The sequence below is a fragment of the Pleurodeles waltl genome, chromosome 1_1 (assembly GCF_031143425.1).
Source record: "Pleurodeles waltl isolate 20211129_DDA chromosome 1_1, aPleWal1.hap1.20221129, whole genome shotgun sequence".
Classification (NCBI taxonomy): domain Eukaryota; kingdom Metazoa; phylum Chordata; class Amphibia; order Caudata; family Salamandridae; genus Pleurodeles; species Pleurodeles waltl.
The window spans coordinates 80,794,261-80,800,260 of NC_090436.1; positions in this window are offsets into that span (position 1 = coordinate 80,794,261).

The window sequence follows — 6,000 nt, forward strand, 5'->3', positions numbered from 1 at the left end:
GCAAGCAGATTTTATTATGCAAGCCCACGAACCAATGAAAAACACTGATGTGACGTCGACAGGGCTCCGAGCCCTTTTCTAAACCCTAAAGCGTCTCGCTGCGATATGCATGCATAGCGCATAGTTTTCAGCCATCAAAGCACTGAGGAGCAATCAGTTAAAGTATGATGTCCTTCCATTTATGAGCAAAAACCAGCAAGCATTTCCAAGAGAAACCTCTCTTCCGGTCTTGCAGGCCTTCATCTGGGTGGTCTTAGACACTGCAGAGGATGAGGACGTTGTCAGTCCTACACAGGATCCCGGGTCACATAATATTTCATACTGGTCAGCAGTTTGCCTCATAGGGAAATGTTCCAGATTGGAAGTACCCAGGCATAAGAACTAAGTCCATGGATGCTGAACCCACTTCTACAGTAAGGTCTTTGGTGATGCTTGGTGTGGAGCCTCCTTAGGATGTCCCAGGCATTCAGACCGATCTAGTGTCAGAGGTCTTCCTAGTGCTTACAGCACTCCCAGCCTGTGCAAGTGGTACCATTAATCGCAGTACAATGCCTGTCAGTCTCCCCCCATTTGAACAGGCGTGCTTTTCATGAGCTGGCCCATCCATGCAGGTGAGAAAAATGTTGGAGGAACGTCCTCCCCAATCAGGTTTACTTTCCATGCCATAAGGATGTGGCCCCTATAGCACTAGACAACTTCTCAAGTATGCAAAAAATGTGATGGACGAGTTGATTAAATTAATCTCAGCCAGTCTATCGTTTTTTTGTGTGTCCACAATGCCACCTCAGATTAGACCCAGCCATAATCTAATCAGTCTTGCTGTTGCTTGAATAGGAACAGTCCATCCCAAACTGCCAAGCTAGGTCCTCTCTGAACTGGAACGCAAGCTACCCTAGACTGGTTTCTCGCTATTTAGTGAGCTTGGGACCCATGTCTGAGTATACCCGTTGTTCTTAGTTTTCACACTGTAGTAGACAAAAAAGATATGGGTAGGAATGCATGAATTAATCTCAGCCACTGGTAATTACTCAAGCCTCAGCTCAGTCCATCGTTTTTCTAGCCACCATGCCACCTCACATTATACCCAGCTTCTCAAGCAGAATGGAAGTGGATTCTTCGCTCCCTGAGCGATGGCTCAGTAATGGCCATCTTTACATTCCTGCAACTTAAATGTGGGTTACCTACAGTTGGCACAGAACTTGTAGGAGGCTGGCCTGGTTTGTAGTGGGTACCTAAGTGACTTTTCATCCTTGACGTGGTCACCCTTAACTTTTTGCCTCTGTTTCCCAGGTTGTTGGTGTGTGCTGGACTCTGTTTTTGCTGTTTTTGTTACTCTGGGCACTGCTAACAGTGCTAAAAGGCAAGTGCTCCTTTACAAAATATGTATGTAATTGGTTTATCCATGATTAGCATATTTGATTTATTAGTAAGTCCCTAGTAAAGTGCGCTAGAGGTGCCAGGGCATATAAATCAAATCCTACTAGTGGGCCTGCAGCAATGGTTGTGCCACCCACATAAGTAGCTCTCTAATCATGTCTCAGACCTGCCACTGCAGTGTCTGTGTGTGCAGTTTTAACTGTAAATTCATCTTGGCAAGTGTACCCACTTGCCAGGCCTAAACCTTCCAGTTTCTTACATGTAAGGCACCCTGAAGGTAGGCCCTAGGTAGCCCCAAGGGCAGGGTGCAGTGTATGGTTAAGGTAGGACATATAGTAATGTGTGTTATATGTCCTGACAGTGAAATATTGCTAAATTCGTGTTTCACTGTTGCACTGTCCCTCTCATAGGTTAACATGGGGGCTACCTTTAAATCTGATTAAAGTGTAGATTCCCTTTGGGAGCAGATAGACATGTGGAGTTTGGGGTCTCTGAGCTCACAATTTAAAAATACATCTTTTAGTAAAGTTGATTTTGAGACTGTGTGTTTGAAAATGCCAGAAAGTGAGCATTTTCTTATCAAAACCATTTCTGTGACTCTGCCTGTTTTTCGATTCCCTGTCTGGGTCAGTCTGACAGTTGGGCTGGTTGCACCTCTCACTAGAGATTGACACAAGGGGAGCTGGGGTGTAGCCTGCATATCCTGATGAGCCATCTGTGCTAGGAGGGAGGGGAGGAGTGGTCACTCACACCTGAAAGGGCTGTGCCTGCCCTCACACAATGCAGTCACCAACCCCCTGGTGAGTGTCTGAGGCCTGGCCTGAGCAAGGCAGGATTTCACATTCAAAAGAGACTTTGCTTTGAAGTAGACCTACTTCAAAGGAGAAATTGGGTATAAGAAGGGCACCCAAAACCACAGACTTTAGAACACTTCTGAAAACCAAAAGGAACCTCTGCCTGGAGAAGAGCTGAAGAGCTGAGGAAGAAGAGCTGCACTGCCTGTGACTGTGCTTTGTGGAGCTATCCTGCAGTTGCTGCTTCTGCCAGAGTAAGAGGGCAAAGACTGGACTTTGGGCCTGATTCTAACTTTGGAGGACGGTGTTAAACCGTCCCAAAAGTGGCGGATATACCACCTACCGTATTACGAGTTCCATAGGATATAATGGACTCGTAATACGGTAGGTGGTATATCCGCCACTTTTGGGACGGTTTAACACCGTCCTCCAAAGTTAGAATCAGGCCCTTTGTGTGTCTTCCATCTTGTGAAGATCTCCAAGGGCTTGATTTAGAGCTTGCCTTTTGCTGTTTGAAGTCTCAGGGGCAGCAAAGACTTCTCTCTGCCAGCACCTGGAGTCTCTGGAGAGACTCCTGCTCTGCCAAGTGGTACTCATCCAGTTCTTGGGACCCTGAAAGGAGAAGCTGGCAGCTTAAGAGGAAGAAATCCACACACAGAATGCTGTGCGGGGAAAAGATCGACGCAACTCCGATCTGCGGCTGGGAAATAGACACGCCGCCGGCTTTGCGGCTGAAAATCAATGCTCGCCTGTAACACGACAGAAGAATCGAAGCACGGAGCTGGAGAAACGACACGCAGCATCGCTGAGGGAGGATGGTGAGATCGCAACCCACGCTGCATGGTTTTCGGATCATCGTGCGGCTGGATTTCCAATGCAAGTACCGCTGGGCGTGTAAAAACAACGCATGGCCTGCCCGGACCTGAGAGTGCTGACCAGATCGACGAATCGCTCTCCTGTGGAGAGAAGAAATGATGCAGGCCGACCCGCCTAAAGGAGGAACAACGCAAGGTCTCGCTTGTGAGTGAAATCGATGCATCGCAAGCCTTTTTTGATGCACACTCACCCGTGTTATTTTTGGCACACACAAGGTACATTTTCATGCTAACAGTGTTAGTGTGTTTTTAAAACCACACGAAGACTCTTTTTGCTTTTTAATTGATAACTTGACTTGTGTATTGTGGATTTTTGTCGTTTTGGTCTTGTTTTGTTTAGATAAATATTTCCTATTTTTCTAAACCTGTGTTGTGTCATTTTGTAGTGTTTTCATTAAGTTACTGTGGGGGTCATTCTGACCCTGGCGGTCATTGACCGCCAGGGTCAACGACCGCGGGAGCACCGCCAACAGGCTGGCGGTGCTCCCAAGGGCATTCTGACCGCGGCGGAATGGCCGCGGTCAGAAACGGAAAACCGGCGGTCTCCCGCCGGTTTTCCGCTGCCCTGAGGAATCCTCCATGGCGGTGCAGCTTGCTGCGCCGCCATGGGGATTCTGACCCCCTCACCGCCATCCTGTTCCTGGCGGTTGTGACCGCCAGGAACAGGATGGCGGTGAGGGGTGTCGTGGGGCCCCTGGGGGCCCCTGCAGTGCCCATGCCAATGGCATGGGCACTGTAGGGGCCCCCGTAAGAGGGCCCCTAAAAGATTTTCAGTGTCTGCCATGCAGAAACTGAAAATCGCGACGGGTGCTACTGCACCCGTCGCACCCTTCCCACTCCGCCGGCTCCATTCGGAGCCGGCTTCCTCGTGGGAAGGGGTTTCCCGCTGGGCTGGCAGGCGGCCTTCTGGCGGTCGCCCGCCAGCCCAGCGGGAAACACAGAATAACCGCGGCGGTCTTCTGACCGCGCAGCGGTATTCTGGCGGCTCCCGCCGGCACCGCGGTTACCGCGGCCGGCGGGAGTCAGAATGACCCCCTATGTGTGTTGGTACAAATACTTTACACCTAGCACTCTGAAGTTAAGCCTACTGCTCGTGCCAAGCTACCAAGGGGGTAAGCAGGGGTTAGCTGAGGGTGATTCTCTTTTACCCTGACTAGAGTGAGGGTCCTTGCTTGGACAGGGGGTAACCTAACTGCCAACCAAAGATCCCATTTCTAACACTAAGGTACTTACACCTTATACCAGGTCCAGTTATCCCTTATCAGTGAAATGTAGACAGTGTTCTAGCAGCGTAGGCTGTCTAGAGGTAGCTGTAGCAGAGCAGCTTAGGCTGAACTAGGAGACATGCAAAGCTCCTACAATACCATTATAGTTACACAGTACTTATACACAATAAAAGACAATACCCAGTGTTTCCAAAAATAAAGGTACTTTCTTTTGGTGACACAAGGCCAAAAATATCTTAGAGACAACACTCCTTCTGGAGGAAAGTATTATACACAATATATACACAAAATCAGGTAAGTAAATAGTCATAGAATAGTGTAAACAGTAGAAAATACAATAGAATGCAATAGGCCTAGGGGCAATACAACCCATATACTTAGAAAGTGGAATGTGAATCACAAATTCCCCCCTAGGCGAATGTAGTGTATAGAGGGGCACTGGGAGTGTAAGAAAACACCAAAGGTATGTAATGTACCCCACCCCAGAACCCAGGAAAGTAGGAGTAAAGTACTGCAAGTTTCCTCAGGACACACTACAAGTCGTGATAAGAGATTTTGCAAGAACCAAGCAGGACTGCAATCAACAACCACTGGATTCTCAGACCTGAAGACCTGTGAAGAGAGGAGAGCAAGTCCAGAAGTCGCAGAAGATTCCAGGAGGGACAGGAGCCCCTGCCAACCTAGAAGATGGTGCAAAAGTGGATTATCTGGTTAGAAGAACAGTGCAGAAGAGCACCAAAGAAGATGGCTGTGGGTTTCTGCATGGTGCAGGAGATGTCCCACTTCGAGTTGTTGGATGCAGGCTGTTTGTGTTGCTGGATTCTGACAACAAGCCTTGGTTCACATAAGTTTGCGGTTTGCATCAAATTGGCGCGCCTGGATCAAGGAGGGACCTGGGTGTCTCAACTTGGACTGAGGAGACAGAGGGGGCTCTCAGCACTGTAGAGAGCCCACAGAAGACCAGGCAACACCCACAGGAGTCCCAGGACACGGGGACAAAGAAGATGCAAAGTGTAGTCATCGCAGCACAACAAAGGAAGGTCCCACGCCGTCGGAGAACAACTCAGCGAGTTGTGCGTTGCAGGAAGGAGTGCTGGGGACCTGGGCTACACTGTGCACAAAGGATTCTTGGAAGAAGTGCACAGAAGCCCAAGGAGCTGGAGATGACGCAGTGCACAGGGGTACTGTCGCAGCATGGGGAGGCAAGCTCTTACCTCCACCAAATTTGGACAGCTGGACCTTAGGACAGTCTGGGTCACGTCGGTCCACCACCTGTGTTCCAGGGAGCACGCTCATCGTCAGGAGAGGAGTCATCGCAGAAGGGTGCCTGCAGAAGCAGGGAAGTGACTCCGTCACTCCACGGGAGATTCCTTTGGTTCTTCTGGTGCAGGATGAAGATAGGGAGTCCTCAGAGCATGCACACCTTGGAAACTGTTGCAAATGCTGGCTGGAGCTGAAGTTGCACGTCACAGGAGTCATCCTGGATACTTTGTTGCAGTTACAGCGGTTCCTGGAGCAGTCTGCGGTTGATCCGACGTTCAGAAGCTGAAGCAGAGGATGCAGAGGATTCCTGGAGGAGTCTTGCAAGCTGAATCTGAGGAAACACCCAGAGGAGAGACCCTAAGTAGCCCTGAAAGGGGGATTGGCTACCTACCCAGATATGCACCTATCAGGAGGGGTCTCTGACATCACCTGCTGGCACTGGCCACTCAGAGGCCTCCAGAGTGT